Source organism: Psammomys obesus, unplaced genomic scaffold (assembly GCF_907164565.1).
Source record: "Psammomys obesus unplaced genomic scaffold, mPsaObe1.curated_primary_1811, whole genome shotgun sequence".
Taxonomy (NCBI): Eukaryota; Metazoa; Chordata; class Mammalia; order Rodentia; family Muridae; genus Psammomys; species Psammomys obesus.
The window spans coordinates 12,694,437-12,709,576 of record NW_026592548.1 but is presented as its reverse complement, the minus strand read 5'-3'; the positions used below and the strand labels follow the sequence as shown (position 1 = coordinate 12,709,576).

Here is a 15,140-nt window from a genome sequence, read left to right as displayed (position 1 = left end):
AGACTCAGATGTGAGTGCAGGCCACTCAAATCAATATGGCCTCCAGCCGCAGCATGGCCCACAGACATCAATATGGATTCAGGCTGCCATACAGACCAAGGCTATCTGCATCACCTTCGGTGCCAACATGGACCAGGAACATCAGCACAGATCCCAGCTGCAACGGGAACACAGACCCAGACATCGCCCTTGGAGGCATCATGGTCCCTGGACATTAACACGGCTTCAGGCTGCAGCACAGACCACAGACTTCTGCTTGGCCTTTGGTGGTAACACAGACCATGGACAGCAACACAGACGGTGGCTGCACCATGACCACTGACCCAGATGTGGCCCTAAGTGGCAGCAGGGACCACATACATCAACATGGCTTCAGGCAGCTACCAAGGACATCTGTGTAGCCTTTATGGGTAACTTGGGCCAGGGACGTTAACAAGGAGTCCCACAAGAAGAAAAAGATACACAAGTGTAACATCTGTGTAGAGGACCTAGGTCAGTCAAAGCATGCTCCATGCCTGGCAGTTCAGTCTCTGCGGGCCCCTGTGGGCCCCAGGTTAGTTGATTTTGTGAGTTTTCTTGTGGTGTTCTTGACCCCTCTGACTCCTACAATGCTTCCCTTCTTTAGCCTACTAGTTAGCTGTGGGTCTCCACATCTGTTTCCATCTACTGCTGAAGGAAGCCTTTCTGAAGACAACTGGGTGAGTGTAAGTGAATAACATTAGAAATCATTTCATTGAGGGTCTGTTTCTTGTTTGCTTGTTTTTCCCATTTGTACTTGATTCTATCCTAGGTCTCTGGGTTTTCCAGACTCTGGGTCTTATGCAATGTCAGAAGTGGGTTCCCTTTCATGGCATGTATCTCAAGCTAGACCAACTACTCCCAAAATTGGCCACTCCCACAATTTCTACACCACCTTTACCCAACACATCTTGTAGACAGGACAAATTGAAGGTAGAAGGTTTTGTGCCTGGGTTGGTGTCCCAATCCCTCCACTGGAAGTCTTGTCTGGTTACAGAAGATGGTAGCCTCAGGCTCTGGATCCCTCATTGCTAGGTGAGTTCACATTTTTAAAAATTTATTTATTGTTTTATTAATTACAGTTTATTTACATTGTATCCCAGGTGTAGCCTCCTCCCTCATCCCCTCTCAACCCTCCCCACCCTCCTTCCCTGATCTCCTCCCATGCTCCTCCCCCAGTCCACTAATAGGGGAGGTATTGCTCCCCTTCCATCTTACCTTAAGTTATCAGGTCTCATCAGGACTGGCTGCAATGTTCTCCTCTGTGGCCTGGTGAGGCTGCATCAGGGGGAGGTGATCAGCTACTGAGTTCATGTCAGAGACAGTCCCTGTTCCCAAGAACCTACTTGGACACTGAGCTGCCATGGGCTACATCTGTGCACATTTTAAAAGCATCTTTGCATATAACTTTCCTGCTTGCTTGCTTGTGTGCTTGTGTGTTGGGGGTGCATGCATGGGTGTGTGGATGCTACCTTCCTTCCTCTCCCTCTCTTTCTTTCTTTCCTTCTTTCATTTTTCTTAGTTGTTCTGGAACTATTGTGGCTCTGTGTGCTCCTTTTCTGCTGCTGTCTCGCCCATCGGAGCCTCTATGGGTCTCACAGAATCCTTGGAACTCAGTGGCTCTCTGTTTTTGCCTTGCCACATCTATTCTTAACCATTCAAACACAATTTTATAAAAAGCATCCCAACTTTGCCAAGCTATTAGGACTACTCTTACATACCTTAACCTTGAGATTATTTAAGTTTTAATACCAGTTAAACTAATAAATATGACTTTCAAAGCTATATATATGTATGTGTAGGTGTATATGTATATATATGTATGTATGTTAGGTCTTATTTGAGAGACAGCTAGATTTAAGCCTAGAAGAGAGACACCAGGATATAATACAAAGCCACCAGACAATTACACCTTATAGAAGAAATGAATCAATAAACTTGAGTTCTTAAAGGCTAAAAAACTAAATGCTGTTATGGAAAATGTCATTAATGATAAGTTATGGTGTGATTAAAACAAAATTTATAATCAAAGAAAACATGCTTAATTTTAGAAAAGGTAGTGTAGAATTCACCCACAGAGGCTGAAAATCATGTTTAACTATTAGTTTTTTTATGAATTTTATGTTTTATATTGGGATTTTATCTCCTTCAAAGTATATATGGAAGCAGATCTTACCTGAATATTGAAAGAAAAGAAAAAGAACCCTACAAGATGGTATTTTATTTAGGAAATAATTGCTTTAAAAATAGACTTTTGGTGGAAAGGAAGCTTGTAAGAGGCCTAAAGGGCTGGATGATTCCAGGAATGCAGCACATTAGGCTGCAGCAAGATCAATATAGTTGAAATGTAGTTTTAAATCATTTTGATATAACTAATACCTATGTCTTGAATATTTCTCCTGGCAAAATATTCCAATGTTATATCTAAGAATAATAGCATCAGGCTGGAACTCTAGCCCACTTGGCAAAACCTAATTCCCTTATTCTGAAACAAAATGCCTTTGTGATTTCCATCGAAAATTGCTTCTTTACCGCCCGGTGTTCTCTGGACTGCCCGGTGACTGCTGTGTTGCAGAGCAGAGGCCGTGGCTGTGTGAGGGGAAATGGAATGGCTGACTATAGAAAAGAAGGAGTATGTGCCAGGTGCCTGCAGTCACAAAGTTCCCTGTGAAGCACAGCTATTCTTAAGACTTTGTAGAGCTATAATAGTCAAGACATAAGCACAAGGTGATAATTCCCCCTTGTTGTTTTGTGATACTTGTCATCCTCTAAATATTAGAATGTGTTTGGCTTTCGGCCTGAAGAAGTTGGCATAGAGGAAACTATTTTGGTATCTACCTTGGCTAGCTTAGACACAGGTACATGTACTTCCTGGTGCTTGTGAATCCACACATGCATGTCCAACTCAGTATCTGTTTCCTTGTGCCTCCATTTAGTCCTTTTGTCAAGCATATACATGTATGCAATCTACACATACATGTGTATTTTGTTAGAGGAGGTCTTGCTATTGTGTAAGCTAGCCTTGGCTTGTTGAAAGTCCTTGAAACAGTATTTGGCAAGTATGGATGAATAGTGGAAATACTTTTGATGAAAGACAGTGAAACCAACAAATCAAGAGGGATTGCTTTTGTTACCCTCAAAAGCCCGGCAGATGCTAAAGATGTAGCTAAAGATATGAATGCAAAGTCCTTAGATAGAAAAGCCATCAAGGTAGAGAAAGCTACCAAACCATCATTTGAAAGCAGTAGATGTGAACCATCTCCACCTTTAAGAAACAGGGGCCTTCCCAGAGGTCTCCAAGGAGGAAGTGGAGGAATGGGGGGACCATCCCCTTCACGTGAAGAATACACGGATGGTGGTAGTTATTCCATAAACTTTAACATTAACTCTTCCAGGGGACCAATTCTAGTAAAAAGTGGACTACCACCATGAAGCAGGGGACCCCTCCTAAAAGATCGACACCTTCAGGACCAGTTCCAAGCAGCAGCAGAATGGCAGGGGGGAAGAGCCCAGTATCATGTGGAAGAGAGCTACCGAGGCCCATCATGAAGAGAACCCCTGATATCACATAGAGATGTTTATTTGTCCCCAAGAGATGATGGATATTCAACAAAAGGCAGCTTCTCAAGCCGAGATTAGCCAAGCTCTCGCGATACTAGAGATTATGCACCACCACCGAAGTATTATGTTTACTGTGATTACCGTCATTCCAGTTCCCGTGATGACTATCCGTCCAGAGGCTATGGTGATAGCGATGGTTATGGTTGGGATTGTGACTATTCAGATCATCCAAGGGAAGGATCCTACTGAGATTCATATGAGAGTTAGCACCTGCTAACACACAGTGCAACCCCCTATACAAGGACCAACGCCATCTTACAGAGGAAGCAGTCGCTTTGATGATCACAGCAGCTCCCCTGATGGCTACAGCAGAAGTAGAGACAGTTCCTCAAGCAGCAGAAGTGATCGCTACTCCAGTGGCTGTGATTGTGTTGGCAGACAAGAACAGGGGCGTACAAGTGCTTCCCTCTTCTATGGAAAGGGGGTATCCTCCCCCTTGTTATTCCTATGGCAGTTCAAACCTGAGGAACAGCAAAAGGAGGTGGCCATGAGGGAAACCGATCTGACAGAGGGGGAGGCACAAGCAGATAGGAGAAACAAACAAGACTTTGGATCAAGGTCTCCATTAAAAAAAAAAAAAAAGATGGAAAGACTTCTGCCCTAACCATCCAAAGACTAATAAGAGAAAAGTTGTATTGCCTTTTTAATTTTTTCTGTTTTAAGTTCCCCTTCATCATTTCTGTGTTCTTGTGAGGAAAAAGTAAAACATGATTAAATTTGACATTATGAATTGATCTTAACAAGCAAATGTTAAATGTGTAAGATTTGTACTAGTGTTGTAATTTTCCAAATAAAAGTGTCCCTAAAAGCCAAAAAAAAAAAGTAAGAACATTTTTTATTCAGTGGCTAGTTTGCCATGATTGAAACAAACTCCATATGAAGGTTCTTCAACGCCCATCATCTTTTTTGAAGTAGACTGGGGGTGCTGCTGTCTCTCTGTTGCAAAAGCTTTTTATTATTAAACATCTTAAATGCCATATTCCGTAGATCTCTGAGTGTTTGAAAACCATCTATCTACAGTATATTTGAGTAGACAAATGTTGCTCGTTTCTAGCAATTTACTGTCTGCATAACTTTTAAAACACATATAAGAGACTAAATAAATCTTTCTGTAAGTAAATAAACTAGTACTGAACAATACTACAAGTAAGCTTATTTATTGGTGGCTAACTACTAACTTGCATTTATAATTATCCTAAACAGTTTACAATAGTAGCTTTAAAGGACTAGAACTTTACATGACATTTTAAATGAGTTGCATATGTATAATATATTAGACAAGAGCTGAACAAATTAACCTTAAATTTCTACCAATATACAATAGTCCATACCAATGTAAAATATTTGAGACAAGTAGGTTCAACAATCTACCTATTATCCTATCATCCTATAGCCCAACCTTTTAACAAATATATTAATTTTTACTTTATGTGCATTGACATTTTGTCTGAATGTATGTCTCTGTGAAGGTGTTGAGTCAGCCAGAACTGGAGTCACAGACAGTTGTGAGCTGCCATGAGGGTGCTGAGAATTAAATCCGGGTTCTCTGGAAGAACAACTAGTGCTCTTAACCTCTGAGCCACCTCTCCAGCCCCCATTCCCACTTTTTAATATAATTTTATTATCCCATTTCCTTCTTCTTTCCCCTAACACTAAATAGAAGAGAATGATAGGAGAGAAAGAAGGATAGAGGGTAGAAAGAGAAAGAAAGAAATTCCTGATTCTAACCTCCTTTACTTTGTATCCTCCCTGACCTCGACTAATAACAACTAACCATCCGCCCTAAATGACAACAAACATCCATAACCCACCAAATGACCAAATCCCACCCACCCTGCCTTTTGGGAATGGAGGTGTCATGTTCTTTAAATTGCTTCCTGCTGTCTGGGGGTAAAGGCATATTTAGGAGACCCTAAGAAATTTGGGATATTGCCAAATCCTGAGAGAGCTAGCTGTATCTTTCACAGTCTAGTCTCTGCGGGATAGGAAAGTGCAGGGCTTAATTGAAGTCCTGGCTGAAACAGTCTGTGAGGCAAGACCATTTGAGTTAGCCATTTTGAAGTTGACCTGGAAGCAAAATTTTGAGAAAAGAGTAACTGAGGCAGGCTGTGAGGCTGGAACAGCTGGGATACTGGCTTTGTCTTTATTGCTGTCTGGTCTTTTTGCTCCAAAAACACAATAACTTTTAAAGGTAATAAATCCATTTGTTTTCCTGTTTCCAGTGCTTTTTGCTTTCCAAGTGCTTCAACCTCTACCTGTAAACTCTCTAGTGGGAAAGTCAATTCTGCAACACTTTAAAAAACCAGATAATAGAGTGAGGCTTCTGGTTTTCCTATTTCATCTATTTCTCTGTTTCTCATACTCCTCCACTCACAAGTTTTCTAATTGATCAGCCATTCTCCCAACCTTTTTTGAAATGAAATACAGGAAGAAGACACAGAAGAAATAGAAAATTTCTTCTTGCAGCAAAGTGGGAGAAAACCTAGTGGCAGCAGCAGCAATAAACTTTTTGCCGACATCCTGAAACAGTATATTTGTTCCTTTGTTCCCTGCCATATCCTCTTAGGCATTAGAAACTAAGTTTCCCATTATGACTAGCCACATCTGGCCACCACTTGTTGGCATATTTTTAAATTTGTTTTATTTGGGTTCTTATGACTCTATCTCTCTTCCAACCCTTAGAGTAGAATCACTCTAATCCTTTCCCCACTCTCCAACACTAGGTAGGAGAGAAAGAAGATTAGAAGAGAAAGGGACAAAGATCTTTATAGGCTACTTCCTATTGATTAGAGATGCAGAGTTCTTTGAGAGAAGTCCAGTCTTTGTTGTCAGAATATCCAGCACTCCAGCAAACCAACAAACCAGCAGAACAGCAATCCACCAATAGCAAACGCAGCAGCAGCAGCAGCAGCAGCAGACGACGACAACGACGACGACGACGACTCTCTCGGGTTCTCCCATTTATACCCTCTCTAGAGTCCCCAGACTTAAACTATCTGCAGCTGGCAAAGATCACTAATATGCTAGTGCATGAAGCAAAGCATAATCACCTGCTGTGAAGAATGTTAATCTCATACCTGGGATTAAAACAAAACAACATTCACATGACGTAATGGGGTGTTTAAAGAAACCCCAAACTCTCACCACAGGCGTTCCTCTCTCTTTACATCTTGAGTAGCTGGGATTACAGGGCACAGCACCACTCCCAGCGAGCTCACTTTTACTAGTCAGGTGAATGCTAACACTTACTAAAGGCTGTGACTATGCTCCTACTGCCTGTCTGCAGTGTTCATCTCTGAACAGGTACTTTTCAATGCAATCTGTACAGTGTGGCCAGTTTAGTAAGCAAACAAACAAAACTCACTTTTAAAACAGTGCTTTTAAAACTTTAGTATGACACAGTCCTTCTGTGACAGTGAAATGAGGTCTGGAAATCATACACACAAACACACAAAGAAAATAGTTCTGTCAAGGGTGAATTTTTGAAATTCTAAAAATAAGCAAAATACCTGAAAAGTAGGAGCATTTCTGCAAAGTGCAGAGTGCAGGGAATCTTATGACAGAAGTGGGAGCTAAAAAGACCTGGAGGGAACAGGAGGTCCACAAGAAGAGCAACAAAACCAAAAAATCTGGGCCCAGGGGTCTTTTCTGAGACTCATACTCCAACCAAGGACCATGCATGGAGATAACCTAGAACCACTGCACAGATGTAGCCAAAGGCAGCTCAGTGTCCAGGTAATGGGATCAGGGACTATCTCTGACATGAACTGATTGGCCTGATCTTTGATCACCTACCCCTGAGCGGAGAGCAGGCTTACCAGGCCACAGAGGAAGACAATGCAGCCACTCCTGATGAGACCTAATAGACTAGGGTCAGAAGGAAGGAAAGGAGGAACTTCCCTATCAGTGTACTTGGGGAGGGGCATGTGTGTAGAAGGGGGAGAAAGGTAGGGGTTGGGAGGGAGGGAGGGAGGGAGCTACAGGGAGGATACAAAGTGAATAAAGTGTAATTAATAAAAATTTTAAAAAACTTTCATAATAGCAATTGGGTTTATATCATTTGAACTTAACAGTTATAACCTTTTCCTTTACCTTCTTTCTCCTCAGCTCTGCAGGATCCTGGCAACCATTAGCCTTGAAGTCCTAATTTCTGTGGAAGCAGAAGCTATGCAAATACAGGAAGGGCAAACCAGGTCCAGGCCTGAGAAAAGCCCATCTGTAGAGCACAGGCACTATTGACCTCTTAGCTCCCTGGAAAAGCCTGCTCCTAGGATCATGTCATTACTCGATCTCCCTCTGCAGGAAAAGACCTATCCCCAGAGTGTTTGTGGAAAACATCCAGCAAAAAGCCTTGAACATTATAGCTGCCTAAGGCTGCAATACCAGTTCAAGTAAACAGCATCTTGGATAAAAAATTTAAAGGAAGATCTGGAGTATACAAGAAGACTGTGGAGCTTTGAAAGGCTTTGACGGTCCCAGGATAGCATAAAGACATGCACATATGCACAGCTGAATTCATGCCTGAGAGAGGACAGAGCAGCCTTAGTCTCTAGGCTGATGGAGACTTTTCCAGTGCAACACGTAGGGGCAAACATGAGATTATGCTATCTCTCTGTGCTATGCTAGACTCCAGACAGACTCTTCAAACTAAAATGAAAGACAGCTGGGGAAATATGACGAATAAACTTACAGATCATGACCATTTCCACAGAGAGATGTGTTGGTTACATATTATAGGGAACACAAACTTAATCCAAGAGAGTAACAGATATCAAACAGTGACATCACCAAACCCCTAGGGATAGGGATGGTGACTTCTACATTTATCATTTGATAGAGTTCATACCTGAAGCACTCAGGCTTCATGGCTGGGGGTGGTGCTCAGGGGTAGAGAGCTTACTTAGTACGTCCTGGGTATGACTGTCAGTCCCAGTGTAAGAAAACAATTATTCAGGTTTTTACAGAAACCACGATGATAATAAGTAAACAAGGAAATATAGTCCATCCACTAGAGGAAATGTTTCCAAACTGTCCCAAGCTCCAGGTGCTGAAATTGTGAGGGGAGAGACATTAAACATGATCAAAGGGAAAAGTAAACGTGAAGGAATTTTAATATCAGCCTTAAATAGCATACCCAGGAGTAAACAGGAACTATGAAGGAACAAACAGGCACACTACGGTGAATGCACAATCAGTTAAAAAAAAGCTAGGCATTCAGTTTCACAAATTTGATTTTAAAATTTCGAATTAAAATTACACCTTAGAAACTTAGAAACTCAACATATCTAGAATAGTGTAAACCTGAGACATTTGTAGTTTGGCGCATCTTGGTGAAACTGCTGTTGTCAAAGCTGGAAAACAGTAAAGGCAGAAAAGCAAGGAAAAGACTATTCAATAAGAGTAACAGCTGATTTCTCACAGGAAGACAGGTAAGCAAATGGAAAAGGTTGATGTATTCACAATGAAACACATGAATTGTCAGCCAAGAACTCTGTCTGTAGCAAAAATCCCTGGCAGCACAGACCCACACGATGAGAAATACTAAGAGGAGTCCTGTAAGCGGAACTGCAAAATCACCAAATCGCAAATTCTTATAAGAAAATAAAGGGCCCAGTAAACCTAACTGCCCTAGCAGACTGAATAGCACTACAAATACATTTGATTTGTCTGTAGTTCTCTTCTTAGTGTTTGAAAATCAAGTTCAGCAAAGCAACATCTATAAACCTATGTTGACAGGATTATAATATATGCATCTGCAATTTACAGTAAAATTAAAGCACAGTGGTGCAGGCACGGCTTCTGCTTGCTACTGGAAGTCAGTACTGATTGAAAGTAGATTGTCCTAAATTTAAGATGCTAATTTAGCCCTTAACCAACAATCCAAGAAATTAATAAAGTCTGAAGATATAAAAATATAGGTAAAGTGATACACCAGTCAATCCCTAGTTAACACAAAGTAAGAAGCAGAGAACAGACACTTCAAGTGTGGAAAGGAAATAGAGCATTGAAGATATGAAGCCCAGCACAAGTTACATAATATATAAGTGTAACAAAGATACCATTAGAACAGATTTAGAAAATGAATAAAATACATAGACATTACCTTTCCCATTAAGAGAAAGAGAAGATAAAAACCAAGATTAGAAAAAAGCCATGACATACAGACACTAACCACAGAGCTGGATGCCGAAACTAGTAACAAAAGAGACAAAATATTTTCTATCACAGGAAAGGGATCCCTCTACTCTGCAGTCATGTAGACTAGAGCCTAGCATAATTTTCTTCAGAGATGCTTCATCCTGCAACTGATGGGAGCAGATCCAGAGACCTACAGCCGAACATTAGGCAGGGCTTGGGGAATACTGCTGATAAGTGGGTAGAAGGGCTTTAGGAGCTAAGAGGAGTCAGGCACACTACAAGAAAGCCTACAAAATCAGCTAATCATTGTTCATAGTGACTCATTGAGACTGAACTGAAAATCAGGGAGCTTGCTTGGGTCTGGCCTAGGCCCACCGCATATATATGGTTGTGTAGCTTGGTGTTCTTTTGGGAGTACTAATAGCGGAAGCAGAGGCTGTCTCTTCCTTCTACTGGGTTGTTTTGTCCAGTCTTAATATGAGGGCATGTGTCTAGTCCTATTGCAATTTGATATGACATATTTGACTGATACCTCTGGGAGGCCAGCCCTTTTCTGAAGGGAGTGAAGGAAGAGTGGATCTGGGGAAGAGAGGAGATAGATGGGAGGGACTGGAAGAGGAGGAAAGAATGGAAACTACAGTCAAGATGTAATATATAAGAGCAGAATAAATTTAAATAATATTAATATGAGACTTTCTAGAAGAACAAGAAAGGAAAGATTAAAGTTTATGGTTTAATAAAAGATATCTATGTGTCAAATTGAAAATATATTTCACAACATCTCATACATACACATATTAATATGTTAATATGCATGTGTTAATCTATAAATAAATCATAAAAAATACAGTTAAAATCAGACTGAAAATTGCTTCAAGCGAGAACTGACTACACTAGAAAGATAAACGATTTAATGAAAATGACTGAAGGCATAGACCTTCCAATTTCAAAAGTCTTTAGAATTAGACAGAAGTTCAAGAAAGATGTAACCATCCCCCAGAACTTAGAGTTGTCTGTTGACTCTAAACTCAAGGAGAACATTTATCACGAATGCAAATAGGAAAATGTTTCAGAGTGATCATGTGATCCGCCATAAAAGCACCTTTATAAACCAAAAAAGAGGGAAATCCTTCAAGGTGCCTCTTTCTAAAAGACAGTGAAATTAAATAAGAAATCAATAATAGGACAATTCAGGAAGTTACAGAGAGGTAGAAATTAAATTGTAGACTCCTAAATAACCGTCAAGTCACAGAATAAATCACTAAAATTTGAAAATATATTGACTTAAAAATTGACAAAAAATAAGAAAACATGAAACTTATGGGTTGTTACTAAATATTTATTATGAAAGTATAGCTGTGAACACATATTAAAATAGATATATCTTATATTAATTAGGTAAATTTCCCCCTTAAAAACTGGTTAAAAAATACACCTCAACATGAAGAAAATAGCTAATATTAAAGCAAGAATTAACCTGGACGAGAGAAAAACAAATGAGTACTGAACATTTCTTTGCTGACTCATAAAAGCCAAGTAAGAAAAAGAGAATCAAATAACAAATCAGACTAGAACTGGAGAGGTAGTTCTTGCCTTACATTCCCTAATTCAACTCTAGCCTGCAATATAAGCCAACAAACTAGGGAGTAAAAGGCGAAAAATCCTTGACTGAAGAATTCTATCAAACATCAAAGCAAACAAACAACAATAACAACAAAACAATCAAAACATTTCTCATTGGGTCAGTATTTTATACCCAAACCACACAAATATATCACAAAAAAAATTCTGACTATTCACAAATATTTTTTCCAGGAGCAAGTACACAAATTTTCTCAACAAAATTTATATAATGAGTGAAAGCTACCAAATCCAGAGGTTCATCTCAGGGTTGCAATTATGAAAGTTACTTTAACATTTAAATATCAGTCAACACATTATAAAGCATTTTTGTGAATAAAGAGAATGAAGTAAGGCAAAGAGAAAGAATTAAGTCATAAAATAAAGAAGCAAGAATGTAAGAATATAAACCAAGTGTACAGAGTCAGATATTACAATTATGTAGCCACAAGGCATAGGGCCTCCGCATTTGTAGGAACTAGATGAACCATGCCAGGGGAACCTCCCTCCTTAGAACATTCGGAGGGTGTGTAGTTCCCTGACACCTTTTTTTTTTCCACTTTTGTTATGAAAACTAGAATATTTCTGTTGTCTCTACCCAAAAGGTTCGTAGGCATTTGTTACAGCAATGGTAAGAAAATAATCTAAACTCTTCATTTGTTTGTCTCTATGAATACTGAAAAGGGACTTGAAATTAACAAATACCTTCTATTATACAAAATCCTCATCTGTCTAGAGAAAGAAATTCTCCAATTAATGAAGGATATAAAAAACGTGTCTGACACTGGGCTCTTCGGGAATGATAGTTGCTTTGCCTGTAGGTTTGAGGTCCAGATGAGCACATTTGACGTTGTTACTCCAATTTAACATCAGACTGCAAGTTCCAGTTGAGGCAATTACAAGCAACACAAGGCATCCAAATTATGAAGATACAAAGCTGTCTTTCTTTTCAAAACTTGTAGTTCATATAGAAAGTCAAAGGCAACCAACCAATGGATTTTTAAGCTAAAGTAAGTTCAGCACAGGAAATTCATAAGATCATTACAACCAATAGTATATGCTTCCTCTTAACAATTTCAATAAACAATTACAGAAATTACCATTTACAGTAGCATTTATAGTGAGTTCAGTAAAAAGTACAAAACAGTGTTGAAACCAACAAGTCTACTCAGAAATCTCATCCCATTTACCTGGATCTGAGGACTTAGTATTGTCAAGAAGCCAATATTCTCTTAACTGAGTTATAGGGGCAATCAACCATTTTATAATTGGATTCAAGGCCTGCTCCACAGGAGGAATTTCATGTCTGGTACCATAAACATGGTTAAAGACCCATGACTGGAGAGCGCATAGGCCCTTGGGGAAGAATATACTGGTGGTATTTGTCCTCCAAATATTTATATTATTTTCCATTTGTTTGTCAGAGAAGCTTCCTTTTTTTTTTTTTTTTAATGAACAATAGCTAATACAGAAACCCACAGCTGGTCAAAGTACTGAGAATAGTTACTGAGTGCTCAGCAAAAAGTGGGTCAAAGAAATCAACCTCCCTTCATTCAAGGTTCAAAGAACATCTTGTAAAAGGAGCAAAAAGAAAGTTGGAGCCGTATGATGAGTGGAGAACTGTGGAATAATGTCTTCCGGACATGAAATGGGTGATTCACACATCAAATCACAATATATGTGCTGCCGTCACAGGACCTTTGGAAGATCAAGCTACTCAAAATTTCAGCAGGGGTGGGAAGGGGAGCCTGAGGCTCCCACTCTCTCTGGAAAGCTATTGCAGTTTCTCTTTGGCAGAATAGGAGAGTCACTTTCCTTTGGAGATGAGGTTGCTGGTAGTTTGCTCTTATCACGTTTTGGTAAGGGTTGGTGGAGTCAATACTAACAATACTCATGGTGTTAAGAAGACAATCTTGGATTAAGACATCTGCAGCTGACACCTATCTATAGCTCCATCTCCAGGGGGGTTGACACCTTCTTCTGGATTCTGTGGGCACTTGCTTTTATGTGTACCTATCCCTAGACCAACAGACACATGTAAACAGTTAAAAATAAAACAAACCTTTAAAAAATAATAGTAAAAATACATAAATTTAACAGGAGGCTGGTTTCAGGATCTGAAAGGCGGTTGAAGGAAAGTGGTTAAGGAGTGGTTATAATCAAAATACACTGTCTTCATAGATGATATTTTCAATATCAAATATTTTAAAGGTTTCTATAGAGAGAATGGAAATAAGGTGAAATTAGAGACTTCAGGTATGGGGAAAAATCAGCAAGAGGGATGTACAAAAATATTGAAATCCAGGAAAGAAAGTTGCAATGATGAAAACTACACACCCACTCCAAAAACATTTTAAAGGGCTACACACTTAGAAATCTTTAACTCTTCTGTTTCAACTTGTAGTTCTAATCTAACACATGGTTCACACTTCCAAAGCATGACTTTATGCCTACCACGGCATTACATTAGTGGTCTTTAGCCTTTCACTCCTTAGAAAGTTTTAGTTTGATAAACAGGAAATACTTCATGCCTGAAATGCCTAGGATATAACGATATACATTTTTTTGCAGATTCATATAAATTAATGTTTTAATTTTTTAAAATATCCAAAAAGATGTACATATTATTCTATGTGTAGGTATGTGTGCCTGAGTGTATTATGAGTACCATGTGCAGGTGCCTGCAGAGGCCAGAAGAAAGTGTCCGATTTTCTTAAACTGAAGTTTGTGAGCTGCCATATAGGTTCTGGGAACTGAACCCAGGTCTTCTGTAAAATTATTAAGTGCTCTTAAATCCTGCACTATCTTTCAAGCCCTTAAAACTGTTAGATGTATATGAAATACATAATAATTTGGGTGGTTAAACTATTGGAAGGGTTTTTTGACATATTTTAAGCAGACAATTGAGAGAGAAATTTCACTCCTTGGATGAATAGAGATATACCCAACATAGCAGCTCAGTAAAGATGCAGCCGTGTAAAGGATGGGAACAATGGCCCTCAGCGCACTGAACTGGATGAAGAAAGTACATCTTTATGTACCATCCATGAGTCAGTTGTGTGAAACTTGTTCTGTGAATGCCTTTGGGATTAGCTTTAACTCCAAAGTTTTCCAAATTTAAAAACAAAACAAAACATTGAAACTTTCTATGACTTATAAGAGGGAAACTATCAGCTTTGATTATCTATATGCAGTGAATATGATTTGGCTTAAAATGACTTATTACATAAAAAGTCAATGAATGGAGTGAATGAGGCTGAAGCCAAATTTAATAAAGAGTAAATTAAGCTCAAGGAATTCGGTAAGTAGAAGGAAATAGTTGTGCTATATTGTCTCTACAGATGGCTTAAATTCAAGAGAGAAAAGACAACCACAATGATGCCCAAACCAGGAAGCTAACAAGACAAGCAGCTTGTGCTATGTGCAATCAGTGTCCTGTCGGATTCCATACAGAGCATGCCTTTAATCCCGAAGCCCTTCTAAGCCTCTACTCCCAAAGGACACAGAATGGTTTGAGATCCATGGACTACAACTCTGAAGTACAGAGAGGCAGGTTAATCACACTTAACGGCATGTTTTTGTGGAAAAGGTTGCATACAGCCACCAAGCAATGATGATTCCCCACATCTTCAGTAAACAGCTCTTTAGTTGTGCAGCAGGAATATTGCAGTGAGGAAGTGACGGTGAAAAAGACAGTTTCAGTCATCTTGTGGAATTATGCTTCATCAGTTACTGTGTAAGGG

The 15,140-nt window shown here is 39.5% G+C and overlaps 1 pseudogene; it reads left to right on the top strand.

Annotated features, from left to right (window-relative positions):
• Window positions 1-504: 504 nt before the first annotated feature.
• The window catches only part of LOC129682107 (RNA-binding motif protein, X chromosome retrogene-like), a 74,186-nt pseudogene continuing 59,550 nt past the window's right edge, over window positions 505-15,140 (top strand).